Below are 16066 nucleotides of genomic sequence, written 5' to 3'. Positions count from 1 at the left end.
TAACTATTCTACAAGATTGTCGTGTTTTTTTTAATGTTATTTTTAAATTTTTTTTTTATTTTTGAGAGACAGAGTGTGTGAGCAGGGGCAAGGCACAGAGAGAGGGAGACATAAGATCTGAAGTGGGCTCTACACTGACAGCAATGAGACCATACAGGGTTCAAACTCACAAACCATGAGATCATGACCTAAGCTGAAGTCAGACCCTCAACCAACTGAGCCACCCAGGTGCCCTGATTATTATGTTTTATAAGGGATGTGTGTGTGTGTGTGTGCGTGCGTATTCATATATATTTAGTTTATTTCTGTTTTGAGTTTAACAATAAATGCTTATTTTGTAAGAGGAAAAAGACAAAATAGTAGGAAATATGCATTATCAAAGAGTTAATCCTAAAAGGTTTCTATGAAAGTAGTTGTCCTGAAAGAGTTTTTAATCTTCCTGCATCTCTACATAAAACCCAACCCCATTCTAGGGTGCCTGGGTGGCTCAGTTGGTTAAGCATCTGACCTTGATATAGGCTCAGGTCTTGATCTGACAGTCGTGGAATCTAGCCCTGCATCAGGCTCCATGCTGAGTGTGGAGCCAGCTTGGGATTCTCTTTCTCCCTCCCTCGTTGCGCCTCCCCTGCTTGCTCTCTTGCTCTCAAAATAAATAAGTAAACATTTAAAAAACACAACCCCATTCTAGGACCCCGCCCCCCGTCATTCAACTTATGCCATTCTTGTCTTTCAAGTATGCAGTATAATCTGTAAATTGATATTTCTTTGCATAATTATTTGATTTTCTCACTAAACGGTAGGATCCATGAAACTTCAGAGTGCATTTGTTTTGTTTGTTGTTATAACCTCAGTTCTTAGTTAATAGCAAGCACGAAATACTTGTGAACAAAACTGATTTCATAGCCTCCATCCTCTGTTCTATTCTTCCTTTATTCAATTGTCAGTAAAATTAAACTATCAATTTGTATGCAGAATAGATACTGGGTAACTTACAGAGAAATTTTAATACTTGTATAATGAATATGTAGATAATGAATTTGACCCTATAGTTGATTTTTTCATTTATTTTTACCACATAAATGGTAATTAATTTTTAAGCATTTACATATTTAAACTACTTTACAAAATTACACACCACATTTTTTCTAGATTATACATCAAATATTTTCTGAAGAGAGAATGTATGGCCAATACAATTTTGAGAAGCAAAAGACAGAGCTGTTTTTTCTAAAATGTATTTTATTAATATTCCACAACAGAAAAAAAAGTAATGTTCATCTGTTAAGAGCAACACATTAAGCCTCATTACTAAATAAGTCATTTTAGTCACTATCCTTAATCATTTAGGGGGCGGGAGGGCTGATTTAAATTCATCCTAGTAATTAAGAATACTATTTTACTTTAACAGATTTTTTCATTACATACTTTTTGAAGAAGAAAAAGCCTTTTAAATTTCTACTGATGAAAAGAACACCTATTAAATATTTCATTATTTTGTATATAAGAAAGTCTGCAAGCGATAGGAAGCTAAGCAGATTCACTGAACTATAAAAGGGAAACAAATCACTTTGGTTAGAATGCTCCAGTTCTTAAAAATAGGAGAAAGTGAAATTCATGCTTTGGTTAACAATCTCATAATACGGAGAATTTACCTTTACAATTACATCAATGCAAAATAAATTGTCTAAATGTGTGCATATTGTGATACATGTGGGGTTATACCTAGATAAAAGTAATTTTGCTTTGATTTTCAACGGGTCTTCTCCAATAGCAATGACATTTGAATCATTATTTCTTTTTTTTTTTTTAATTTTTTTTCAACGTTTTTTTATTTATTTTTGGGACAGAGAGACACAGAGCATGAACGGGGGAGGAGCAGAGAGAGAGGGAGACACAGCATCGGAAACAGGCTCCAGGCTCCGAGCCATCAGCCCAGAGCCTGACGCGGGGCTCGAACTCCCGGACCGCGAGATCGTGACCTGGCTGAAGTCGGACACTTAACTGACTGCGCCACCCAGGCGCCCCTGAATCATTATTTCTTATTTAAGAACTACATATGTAAGAAAATACATTTCTCCGGAAGATGACCGTGTGTGGGGTGTGTGTGTGTGTGTGTGTGTGTGCGCGCGCGTGCACACGCAAGTGCAAACACAATATCTAGAGAACTGTTTTTGAGGAAAAAATCAATTCATGAAAGCATATTTTAAGGTACTGCGTTTCCTCAGAGTGTTTCCTAAGGTGAAATTCTGATTGATTACACACATATTTCATTTTATAGGAGAATGTGGGAACTCTGATACCTGGTGAAGGGAGAGTACGGGAGCAGCTGCTGTGTTTGGGGGGAGATAAGAAATCGTAGTGACTGCCTGGCAAGGTCACCAGATATACAAGTCATTAGACAACAGAGACTGATCTTCATCTGGAACAAAACAGAAAGATGAGTTTATAAACTACAAGGGTAATAGAATTTTGATGAGTGAAACTGTCATTTTTATTACATAAATGCAAATTGTTACTTCAGAACACAAAATACATTAACAGCTGAATTATTTAAATAAAATGTCAGAAATCCTATGCAGCACAAATTCTTCAGAAATGCCAAAATTGTAATATTACTTTAAAACGTGACACTGGTGTTGAAACAGATGTTAGGGAAGTACAGATTAAAATTTTATTTAAAATTATCTTAATATAACATTTAAATAACTTATATGTAAGATGAAGGCACTGTATGTATCAAAATCAAATTATATATTAAATTGTAAAAGGTCTCCAAAAGTTTTTTTCTTTAAGTTTATTTGTTTATTTTAAGAGAGAAAGAGCATGGGCGGGGAGGGGCAGAGAGAGAGGGAGGGAGAGAGACAAAACCAGGTAGGCTCCACACTATCAGTGCAGCCCTACATGGGGCTCAGTCCCATGAACCACGAGCGCATGACTTGAGCTGAAAACAAGTGTCGGCCGTTCAACCAACTAAGCCACCCAGGTATCCAGGGTCTCTGAAAATTTTAAGGAGGAATAGATTTTACTTGCTTACAAAATGGATGAAATGTGTCTCATTAAAAATTTTTAAATAAGTGATCTTATATCGATCATCTTAAACTAAATTTCTCTCTATAATCTTTTTCCATGGATGATACTTAGAAATATGAAAACATTCTAATGCTGAAAGAGGACATATTATATAATTCTTCCAGGATGTACCAGGGCACCAGGAGGAACTGGAGTATATCTTAGGACAAAGCCAGGGAAGGCATAAAGAACAGTGCACAGACTTGGTGATTAAACCTCTGATGCGGTACCTACTTTCTGATGCTACTATTTTTTAGTCGTAGTTTTAACTTGTAACCTCCAAGGAAAAATTATTTTTTAATACCATGTCCAATTTTCATTGAATCCTGAATAGTTGGTCATTAATTTCAAGTATATCTAGCATGCTTTATCAAAAGCGCTTTACTAAATTAAAAATGATAGGATTCATTTACCTAAAAATCTCTAGCTGGCAAGCAAACCAACTCAAATATTATCATACATTCCTTATGTCAGCCACCAAGATACCCCTGTTTTTCCCCTATATTAGAAAAGTAAATGTGCTCAGTATCGAAAAAAATTGCAAACGGACAATAGACATTCCAGCTAGTGCATATTACCATGGTTTGCCAAACATGGGGAAAGAACAAGAAAAGACATTATAGTATTTAAATCAAAGAGTGGAACCTTCAGTAAAATTTTATATTTTGACAAACATTGTTTTATTGCTACTAGTAATGTAATAGTATTGTTACTAAAGTTTATCCCTTGATATCTGCAGTTGTTTTATGATTAAAAAACTCAAATTTATTTGCCAAAATATAGGCGTAATTTTTCAATTGAATACATTTTACAGATAATACTGATTGATATTTAAATCTAATGTTATTTTGTTTTCCTAGTGATAGTCTCCCTCATTTTTTTATTTTTTATTTTAAACTTTTTTTAAATGTTTTTATTTATTTTTGAGGCAGAGAGAGACAGAGCATGAGCAGGGGAGGGGCAGAGAGAGAGGGAGACACAGAATCTGAAGCAGGCTCCAGGCTCTGAGCTGTCAGCACAGAGCCTGACACAGGGCTTGAACTCAGTCTGTAAGATCATGAACTGAGCCAAAGTCGGACGCTTAACGGACTGAGCCACCCAGGCACCCCAACAGTCTCCCTCATTTAAGTCTCAGAATACGGGGGGGCCTGGGTGGCTCAGTCCGTTAAGTGTCCGACTTCGGTTCAGGTCATGATCTCTCTGCTTGTGAGTTTGAGCCCTGTGCCAAGCTCTGTGCTGACAGCTTGAGCCTGGAGCCTGCTTCAGATTCTGTCTCCATCTCTCGCCCCTCCCCTGCTTACTCTCTGTCTCTGTCTCTGTCTCTGTCTCTGTCTCAAATATAAAAAAATAAAAGAAAAAAACATAAAAAAAGTAAAAATAAAATAAACTCACAAAATAGGGGGCTGTGCCTGGGTGGCTCAGTTGGTTAAGCATCAGACTTCTGCACAGGTCATGATCTCATGTTTCCTGAGTTCGAGCCCTGGTCTGTCAGCACAGAGCCCACTTCAGATCCTCTGTCTCCCTCTCTCTCTGCCCCCCTACCCAGCCTGCACTCTCTCTCAAAAATGAATAAACATTAAAAAGAAAATTTAAAGTCACGAAAGAGGTTAGTTTTTTTTTTTCAAATTGGTATAACTCAACATAAAATTTTTCAGTGTGTTTTGAAATTCCTGTAATTTTCTAAATATAAAAAGGGCTTTTTATTCCTTTATTCCTTCATTATTAATTCATTTGACAATTAAACAGTACACTGAAAGCCCACTCTTTCAGGCCCTCTTCCTCCCTATGGGAACACAGCAGGGAATACCATTTATTTCATCCTATCAGCCTTTATAGGATACACTGTTAGTGGCTAAAAAGCCCAAAACAAAAGCATACTTTACTCTCACTTTTCATTTTGATCCCTAGTGTATTTATTTATATAGATTTTTCTCTCAAAATTCTTTCTTTCCTCCACAGATTTGAGAATTAAACACAAAATCATTTTCTCTACACCCTCGGATTGTCATCATGACCAATAGCATCCATCTGAGACCTCAGAAGGAGGAATACGAAAGCTTTCTGGATCTAGGTGGGAATTTTAATGCTCCATGTTACAATCCCTGTCAATGCTAACCAAGTTTACAATTTAGAGAACTGATACTTGTGGATTACACTTATTATTAAGGAAAAAAAAAAAAACCCTTGCTCTTAGTGTCAGAGGGTTTGGAATGTTTGTCAAAGGTGCACTTGAAACTGTATCTCTGTATTTGAGGCTAGAGTGAAGCTAGGGCCCTTGATGTTACCATAAAGTAATAGTTTTCTGTTTCTACGAGGAAAAAAATAAACTTTGTAAATTCTAGCTATATTTATTATCATTTTGAGTAAGGGACCATGTATGTCAGCTGCCCAAACAGGCCAGGTCCTGCAGTTTCAGGCAGAATGCCACCACACTTAAGTGAGGAGTGAGGATCACTATTCTGTACAACTCCGATTAGCTAAAAGTAACAAAGAAACACAACCCAAAACATAGGTTATACAGCCAGGCAGCCATGGGCTATATGAAGTATGGCTGATATTTCCACAGGTTAACAAAACAAAAGTCCTGTCTTGTTTAGAGTAAAATGGATTAAGAACAAATTTGTGAAGAAAGGGTGCATTTGAAAATTTGACTCTATCAGGGGAAAGGCATATATATCATGAACGTTATCTCCACGTACTCAAACAGAGCAGACTTCAAATCAGTCATCTCTGAAGAAATGGCAACAGGCTATAGGGGAGAACTTAAATCTCAAGTAAGTCACTTTCTATCTATCAAGGAAACATTAATGTTTGTTGTCTCCAAATTGTGTCCCAATCAATCAGCAGAAAATACTTCAGTTTATTGAGTTCTGGACTAAGTCTGTAGGATTTGACTGGAAGATGTGACTTGTCCGTTTTGGAACAAGTTCCTTAAGGAAACGTTATATAAAATAAATAAGGCATAGGGATGTAATTTACAATGTACAACATAGTGATTATCGTTAATAATACAGCACTATATTGTATATTTGAAAGTTGCTAAGAGATTAGCTCTTAAAAGTTCTCATCACAAGAAAATAAATTTGTAACTATGCGTGGCAATGGATATTAAGTAAACTTAATATGGTGATCATTTCACAATGCACAAAATTGTATATGTATAAAATAAAATGTATAAAATGTATAAATATAAAAAAATATTTAATCATCATGGTGTACACCTGAAACTAATATAATGTTATATATCGCTTATACCTCAATAGAACAAACAAACAAAAAACTATAAATAAGAAACGCTATAAGGGGCATTCTCAAATCTAATGTGTTTTCCCCCTTGTTTTTCCCTTGTCACCAAATACATTTGGTGCCACAGTGTAGTGGAAATGTACAGCAATTGGAACATTTCAGCTCATATGTAGTTCTGCCACTTTTTGTTTAATGAAGAATAATACTGATTGATTAGAAATCACACTTATTCAAAAAGGAATAAGGTATTCCTAATGCCATGTGGGTTCCACCACTCATTTTCCTCATGTTCCAAATCTCCCTGTGTTCTTGTCACTTCACCCACACCACTGGGGTGAGAAGATATCATCTGAGTGTTATGTGGCAGAGGAGACAATGGTTCACTGACCAAAATCATCATGATGACTCCAAATGCCACAATGGATGAATGTGTAACCCATACTCACATTCCTGGGACTCTGGAACGTTTACTTTACAGCTCAGGGAAGCTACCCAGTGTGGAATGCCAAGGAAAAGGAAGATGCAAAAGAAAGTTTGCAGTATCTTTGCAAAGCTCAACCCAGGTAAGGTTTTGGGCTTTGCTACCTTTGCAGGGTAAGAGAAGAAGGGCCTGGTAAATATGTGTTGTGTAGATGTGGTTGGTGGTAGAGACAGGGTGACATGAGGGGGGTGTTTAGTTTCCTTGTAATTGAGTATCTCCACTTTTACCCAGGCTATCCTCCAGCTGCTGAATTTTTTCTTCTTTCCCTCCAAACACAGAAGCCAGTGTGAAAATCAGCCACTTCCTGTTCTTTTTCCTTCCAAAACTGAGAACTGGCAGGAATCTCTGGCTGGAGTTCCAGCAGTAACCAGATAGTCTAATCACTTCTTTGTGATTCTGCAGCTCCTAGCTATGTGAGTGTGATTAATGAGAGCTGAGATTGACAAACGGTCACCTGCCCTAATGTTCTGGGTCTCATCAACTCAGCTCACACCTGTTCCTGCATACTTCCTCCTCCTCTCCTTCACTCATTTTTTCTAGTTGTCCTCTGCACAGACTTTATTTATTAAGGCAGAGAAACAGATCTTACGTGTTTGATTTCGGGGGGGGGGGGGAAATGACCCAGGGACCTGTTGCCCTTCCTTGAATATCACACTTAAAGCTGAGATAAAATATCTATTTCTTTGAATCATACAGGAGTTAAACAAATGATGTCTGCCCTCCTTTATTCTCCATGGCTTTATCTTATTTGATTTCCTGAAATCTCAAGTTAGGGCTGTTTTTATTTACATAAGAATTGATTTGATTATCTATAAGTGTCTGTTGCTTGTTACTTCATCCATTAATTAAAAAAAAAAGTTGGAATTTGGTTGGTCATGGATGAATTATCCTGGTCCCTTGTGGTCCCTATAGCTTCCCATTTTGCCCATGTTTATCAGAAGTATAGAAAGAAGGGCTAGAACTTGGAAGTCCTCAATTTAAGCACTTTCATCTGAGTTATTAAAAGACTATATTACTTGTATTAATGTAAATTATCACTTATTAATATTACAGAACTATTTTTATGACTTAGAATTCTCTAGTATTTAATCCATAGAATTTTCTATTCTTATATGAAAACTATCACTGATTGTGAACTTACAAATATCATGCTAAGTGCTTTATAAGATTATCTAATTTAATTCTCATAAATAACCCAGGTGGTTATTCACTATTAGTCCCATTTTACAGATGAGACCGATGAGACTCACAAAGCAGAGATAATTTGCCCCAAGTCAACAGGATTTATGGGGAAGAATCTGAATTAAAATCAAGCTTGAACAACTCTAAAATTGTACACATTATATGACAGAGTTTAGAAATATGTTTGCTTTTAAAAATCAATCGTGATTTTACTTAAATCTGCAATTAATTCTATGACTCTGTCTGGAATTTGCAAATGCTATTGGAACTTACTGACTTATAAAAACTGGTAAATCTAAAAAATACATAGGTAAGGCTATAGTGTGAGTGCCTGACATCCCTGAGGCACCCGCTTCACAGACATCCATCTCGAATAAACATATTGCCGGCTGTATAACACAGCTACTAGTAAAACAACTAGATAAGAACCATGCCACTCCACCCACAAAGTGGCCCTTTTTAGAAAGCCCTCTGTGACCTAGATAATTGACCACTGAGTGATCCTGCTTTTCCCTTCCTGTGCCCTAATTCTTGTTTTTATGTTTTAAATACACCAGTAAAGAGAAACTCAAAAGACCCTAGGCACCCCACCCTTAACCCCAGTAAAGACTGAAGCCCAGGCTCCCTCCTCCTCTCCTCCTTCTCCTCAGTCTTCCTCTCTCTACAGCAGCCTCTCTATGTGGCCTCTGAGGTGCCAGGCGTACCCTATAAGACTTGTTAGTAACAAACCATGTTTTCTCAAAATTCCTGATGGTTGTTGCTGAGGTGCATCTTTAAATCATAAAAAGAACCACAAGAGCCAGTCTAGACACAAGAATAGCTCTGAAAGGGGGAAATACTCATGGGAGCTCACCTTAAATAGCAGGGACCTAAGTGAGGACCCCAGGCATTCCCAGCCTTAGACAGACAAACACATAAACAAAGGGTATCCACTTCTTGTATGTCAGCTTCTTTAGCCACAGATTGCCTTCCAAATGATAGCAAAAGTTTTTAAAAAATCAATTTCCTACATCACCAGATGGGCTCAAAATGAAATGAGAGTTAAGACTATTCTTCAATGGTATAATCTTGAGCAACTTTAAGCTAGTTATCTAGACATGGTCTCTGCCTCCCAGAATTTGATGAGACAGTGCAAGAAAATCACTTAGTATAGTGCCTGGAATATGGTGAGTGTTTAACAGAGGGAAAGCATTATTTTGTTTTAAATTTTTTTTCTTGTTTATTTATTTTTGAGAGAGAGAGCGACAGAGCATGAGCAGGGGAGGAGCAGAGAGAGAGGGAGCACAGAATCCGAAGCAGGCTCCAGGCTCTGAGCTGGCAGCACAGAGCCCGACATGGGGCTCTAACCCACAAACCGTGAGACCATGACCTGAGCCAAAGTCGGACGCTCAACCGACTGAGTCACCCAGGTGCCCCAGCATTTTTTATCATCTCATTTTTATATTTCTCACAAAATAGGCCAACTTTGATAATTCAATAGAAAAAAATTAAAATGTAGCACACTGAAAACTCTTCAAAAACACTATTTTGACAGAGCTATCTTTCTCCCTCCATTCTAAGCTGTTTAAATGGATGACATTTTCAATAGGCAAAAAAAAAAGTATTTCTTTTACTTTCAAAGCTGGAAATTTCCCAGTTTCAAATATTTCAGAGTTGCTATTACAATTTATTAACAATTTTCACTGCAATATTTTTTTTCTGTTCTCAGAAAATACCAACTATGGTATTGAGGCAGCCACATAACTTACACAGATATCAAAGAAAGACAGCCCTCCCCTCCACCGCCCTTGGCACACCTCAGTGTTCCTTGTTCTCCTGTCCAGATCAAGAACATTATCATGTGAACTCTTGGAGTCTCCCAGATATCCTGGAAGATGAGAAAAAAGAAGAGAGATTGATGTTTGTGATGATAAAACAAGAAATGAAGATGGCTTCATTTCTTAAGACTTGGAACTGAACAGAAAAATTCAGTTGCATGTAATGTTTCCTGAATAAATTTAGATATTCAAGGGTTTGTTTGTATTGTTCTTCCCATAATTTCCCCTTGCTCTCTCCCACTGATGCACAGATCCGACACGGTCCAAGTGTCCAGAATGCATGTTCAGGTCATTCCTCTATTAGTAATTCATCCATCACCTCCTCCCTCACTCCACACACACAAAGAATGCCAAGGCATCCAAGATAATCATCTTGTGATTAGGCCAGGGTTAAAATATTAAAGATTTTATACCCTTTAATGTCATGGTGTTCCCTATACAGTGACTTCAGTAGTGTTATGGTTATAATTTTGTTAGGGCCGTTTACAGAACTATTACGCACAAATGAAAAGCTCTCACCTCATGAATATCTGCAAAGATGGCAAAGCAACCCTATAAGAAAGGAATCCGAAGGAAGATCATTGAGGGCGCATATCTCTTTTATTCTGAATAACTATACTTCAAAGTCAAAACAAGGACAAGAAAGAAGATTAGAGAATTCTAATATTTAGATTATTCTAATATTTAGAATATCTAATATATTCAAGAGAAATTTCATAACAACATGATTTGGTTTGAAGACCTCCACTTCTTTATTTGCTTCAATCAACTAAGTAGCAACTGAGAGAAAGGAGGAGGTGATGGGGTGGATGATGTGCACTAACTACGCAGACCAGTCTCTCTAATTGCCTTGGCCACTGCTTACTCTCGGCTGCCATGTCTAGTGATCTCTTCTTGTAGATCTCTTTCCTATTTTCTGAAGGTCAGGTGTCCCCTCCTGGTCAGCACATGGCATACCAAAACCAGCTCAGCCTACTCAAGAAAGATCACAGTTGGGGCATCTGGGTGGCTCTGTCAGTTAAGCGTCCAACTTCTGCTCAGGTCATGATCTCATGGTTCATGGGTTCGAGCCCTGCGTTGGGGCTCTGACAGCTCAGAGCCTGGAGCCTGCTTTGGACTCTGTGTCTCCCTCTGTCTCTCCCCCTCCCCCGCTTGTGCATGTATTCTCTCTTTCTCAAAAATCAAAAATAAAAAAAAAAGATACAGAAAGTCAATGTTAATGTTCACCATGTCAGGGAGGCCACACAGCTCTATTTGCTAATGGGAGCCTGGGTGCTCTGGATATACCTCATATTCTATGGATTTGTAGTTGTGTATGCCATATTCTGACCAGTGACAAAGACTCTCTCAATGACCAAAATTCAAACAGGTTCCTCTGAGTTGTTTTTTTGTTTGTTTGTTTGTTTGTTTGTTTGTTTGTTTTTAATCTTTGTCTAGGCCTCATCCACTGGCCTCAGTCAGTTGTAGCAAGAATCCTACTCAGTCAGTTAAATGACATTCCCCTCACCCTTGATACCTTAATACCCTCAATATCTTATGAAATTCCTTTTTCCTGTCTCAACATCTGATTACCCTGATATGCCTTCACTAAGAATCTCATTAAGTTGGGTTAGCAAGAATCCCTCTACCCCTGATGTCTTCTCTTAGTAAATTTCCACCCACCGACTCCCAACGCACCACCCACTCTGCTCTTAGGCAATACCCTCCCAACTGTTGACTATATTCAGAATTGAGCCTGATATCTCTCTCCACTCTTGTCATAGTCTTGACACCTATCACAATAGTCCTGAATAAAGTCTTCCTTATCATTTTAACTAGTGTCAGAACAATATTCTTCTTGAACATAAATTACATCCAAAGTAATATAAAACCTTACATAATTGATTATAACTTATTTACAAGTAATTCTTCTCCTTATCAATGTATTCAAGAACTTTTCAATACTTTTCAAAATGTGCTCATAATTTTGGAATACAGCAGGTGTTTATCTCTTCTGGGCAAGGTAGCCATGTGTGTAGGCAAAAAGAGGTAAATAGGTTTCCAAATTTAACTACTTTCAAGGAAAAAATTTTTGTAAGCAAAGGAACATTTGTTGTTGGGAAAGCATATTCAAGAACAGCAAGCAAACAAATTTTTACTCCCATTAAAATGCAGCATGAGGTATTCTTTTTTTTTAAGCTTATTTATTTTGAGAGACAGCACAAGAGGGGGAGAAACAGAGAGAGAGAGACAGAGAGAGAGAGAGAGAGAGAGAGAATCCCAAGCAGGATTCAGGATTCTGTGCTCTCAGCACAGAGCCCGATGCAGGGCTCAAACTCATGAACTGTGAGATCATGACCCAAGCTGAAATCAAGAGTCAGAGACCTTAATTAAGCCACCCACGTGCCCCGGCATGAGGTATTCTTAAAAAACAAATCACTCATCGTTCTGTGGGTTGTATATTCATTGCATTTTTCATTATTAGGAGGTAAAGGATACAGTGAATTATCACATAATTATAAAACCTGAACTATAGGGACAGCATTTTTGTGATGCTTCTGGATACTATTGCATTCACTTCGATTAAGGCACTTACAGGAATAAAGCCTCAGGACCTCTTAAAATTACGTATCATAACCTTCAAAATCTTAAATGGAGAACACAACCTTTCATTAAAATGTAATGTAACTGTAGTAGAATCAAAGCCCATGTTTCATTAAATTTCATGGAAACAAATGTGACCTTACTTTTCTAAAACTATATATTTGCATGTTTCACATGCACATGGAGGTTTTAACAATGTTATTAGTATATAAACAACACTTTATTAATATTTATGCTTATTAAACCCTTGGAGTCTCAAAAAATACAAATAGAAAAACTTGATAATATTAGAACTAAACAAACATTTTTTGAGTTTATTTATTTATTTTGAGATGACAGAGGCAGCATGAGCAGAGAGGGACAGAAAGAGAGGGAGACAGAGAATCCCAGGCAGGGTCCATGCTGTCAGCACACAGAGTCCAACATAGGGCTCGAAACTACTAAACTGGGAGATCATGACCTGAGCTGAAATCAAGAGTCAGACACTTAGCCACCCAGGCACCCCTGAACTGAAAAATCTTAAAACATGTGGAATTGCAGAAAATTGTCACAATAAACCTATGTAAATATAGCAGCAGTGTCAAAAATTACTTATGTGTTTATTTAATAGAATAGGTAATGCAATATACATGATAGATAATACATGTGTATATGACACAAATTCAAATGTATGAAAAACAATAAAATAAAGTCCTTTTCATTCCTGTCCTTCACCTTCCACTTCCCAATTTCCTTCTCCAGAGATGCCTAGTCTCACTGAGTTATGAATATTTTCAGATAACAAAATTATCTAGCTATGTGACCACGGACAAGTTACATTATAAGTCCACAACTCAGTTTCCTAAGCTATAAAATGGTGGGAGAATCTTAAATTAGGTAAATATTCTCTTTATATATAAATTACACTAGTCCTAATCACTATATTGTACCTTGTTTTGTTTTTCCTCCTTATACAGTATTGTATGTCAATTATATCTCAACAAAGCTGGTGGAAAATAATACATGTTGATCAACTCAATTATGAAACTGTATCACCCTCAGACTTATAACATTTGATGGTGTTAACTGCCTTTAAAATAGAAGAGATTTTACCCATCTTAATATTTACAGTAGCTTTCCCTCCATTATTTTTCACATCTTCAAATTTAATTGATTCATTTTTCTGTAGACATACTAATACTAGTAAATAAAGTTTTAACTTTCATATGCTCAAATATGTTTTCTGTTAAGATACAGGAGAAAAGTAATATACAAATAATTAAATAGCTTCAAGAATCATTCTTGCTTAAAAAAATAATAACTCTCAGGAAAACAGAAATGGTCACGAACTTTCTTAATCTGATAGAAGTATCTACAAAAAACCTAAAGAAAACATCATACTGAATGGAGTATTCTGGGTTTTTTTTAATGTTTATTTATATTTGAGAGAGAGAGAGAGAGAGAGAGAGAGAGTGTGTGTGTGTGTGTGTGTGTGTGTGTGTGTGTGTGAGCAGGGAAGGGACAGAGAGAGAGGGAAACACAGAATCTGAAACAGGCTCCAGGCTCTGAGCTGTCAGCACAGAGCCTGACACGGGGCTTGAACTCACAGTCCGTGAGATCATGACCTGAGCCGAAGTCGGCTGCTTAACCAACTGAGCCATCCTGGAATGGTGTATTCTTAATAGCTTTCCCCTTGAAGTAAAAAAGAGTATGACTCTTGTGCTGTTATTCCTTTTATTCAATAATGTAACAAAGGCCCTAGTCATTGAAAAAAGGTATAGCAATGAATGAACATTGGGTACTTAGGAATAAAACTCATTATTCTCAAGCGAATGATTACATATTTTAAAAATCATATGTGGGGCACCTGGGTGGCTCACTCAGTTAAGCATCTGACTTAAGCTCAGGTCATGATCTCATAGCCCATGAGTTCAAGCCCCAAGTTGGGCTTGTGCTGACAGCTCAGAGCCTGGAGCTTGCTTCTAATTCTGCGACTCCCTCTCTCTGCCCCTCTCCTACTCATGCTCGCTCGCTCTCTCTCTCTCTCTCTCCCTCTCAAAAATAAATAAAAACATTAAAATATATATATATAAGGAATGGAATATATATGTTATATATGTATATATATGTATATTGGAATATATATAAGAGGTATACACAGAAAAATATTAGAAACTAATAAGTGATTTCAGTTATATCACAGGATACAAAAGCCATTTTATTTCCATATATCAGTGTTCCAGTTGTTTAGTGCTGCCCCAAACTTACTGGCTCATATAGAAACAACCATTTTCTTAAATCCCAAGGTTTTGTGGGTCAGGAATTCAGGTAGAACTTGGCTAGGAAATTATTCTGTTGTGCAGAACATCAACAACAGTTTCTGTGGTGTTCTGCTGGTAGATGGACTAATCTGGAACATTCAAGACCAATTTATCCACATGTCTGAAGTCTTGATGGAAATGGCTATAACCCTAGGCTCAGCTAAGGCTGTGGAATACACAGCCTACACATGGCCTTTCCAAAATGACAGTCTAATGAGCAATCAGAAAATTTGCATGCCAACTCAGAACTCCCAAAAATAGCATATCAAGAGACAACAGGTGAAAATTGCCTGGGCAAGGAAAATGATAGAGAATCATTTTTATTAGCAAAAGCCATTATAGAGCTCATCAAGACCCAAAGAGACAGGACAATAATCTCATATTTTCATGAGGTAACTGACACTACCAGTAACAAGAGGTAAACTAAGCCATGGGCCAAATACTATACACAGATTATCTCCTTTAATTCACCCAAACAATGCATTTCATAGATAAAAAAATCAAGGCACACACAGACAGAGGTTAAGTAAATTGGGCAAGCCTCAAAAAAAAAAAAAACTCATTAAAAACACAACCAAAAAAAACAAGGAGTTTAGCAGTATCTCTTTGAAAGAGAAACATATGATTTAAAGATTCCACATATAAATCAATGCAAATTTCATAATACATGTATAGATAAGAGTATTAATCTGTAACACAATATATTAAAAGTAAAAACTCTTGGGGAGCCTGGGTGGCGCTGACTTCAGCTCAGGTCATGCTCTAACTGTTCATGAGTTCGAAACCCACATCAGGCTCTGTGCTGACAGCTCAGAGCCTGGAGCGTGCTCCGGATCCTCTGTCTTCCTCACTCTCTTCCCCCCCCCCCCCAACTCACACTTTGTCTCTCTCTCAAAAATAAAATAAACATGAAAAAAGTTAAAAAGAAATGAAAGTAAAAACTTCAGTGGCAAAATGAAAACTTGTAAAACAGCCATCGAAAGCAAAAAATCCACTTATTTATTTAAAGTACCAGTGAAGCAGTGGTATGAGGATATAGGTGAAGAAACTAATCACACAATAAAATGTCATAAATGCACCATATTTTTAATAGGGAAGAGTATGTGTGCGTGTGCGTGTGCGTGTGCGTGTGCGCGCGCGCGTGCGTGTGTGTGTGTGTGTGTGTGTTGTTTGCTTGATACAAAGAACAGGAGGGCAGGGAAATGTAGCTCTCTACCAAGAAAACTAATATATATACATGACTATAAACAGCATTCTAAAGACAGGTACACTATGTTCAACCTGATTTATATATTTAACTCCTGGCTTGAAAATTAACATCAGCATTGGATCCACAAAAGCTGTTGTATTTTTCTGAGGTTTAGCACTACAGGAAATTGTCAGTAACA

The 16066-nt window shown here is 37.3% G+C and overlaps 1 long non-coding RNA gene across 1 annotated transcript in view; it reads right to left on the bottom strand.

The window, feature by feature from the left end:
- Nucleotides 1-16066, bottom strand: part of LOC122476824 — a 41073-nt gene that overhangs the window by 5335 nt on the left and 19672 nt on the right. The window contains exon 3 of the long non-coding RNA XR_006295613.1: nt 2301-2419. This is a non-coding gene — a long non-coding RNA (uncharacterized LOC122476824). The remainder of the gene's footprint in view (nt 1-2300; nt 2420-16066) is intronic.

Source organism: Prionailurus bengalensis, chromosome B1 (genome assembly GCF_016509475.1).
Source record: "Prionailurus bengalensis isolate Pbe53 chromosome B1, Fcat_Pben_1.1_paternal_pri, whole genome shotgun sequence".
NCBI classification, from domain to species: Eukaryota; Metazoa; Chordata; class Mammalia; order Carnivora; family Felidae; genus Prionailurus; species Prionailurus bengalensis.
The sequence above is the reverse complement of the archived record's forward strand: the minus strand, read 5'-3'. Positions and strand labels throughout refer to the sequence as shown.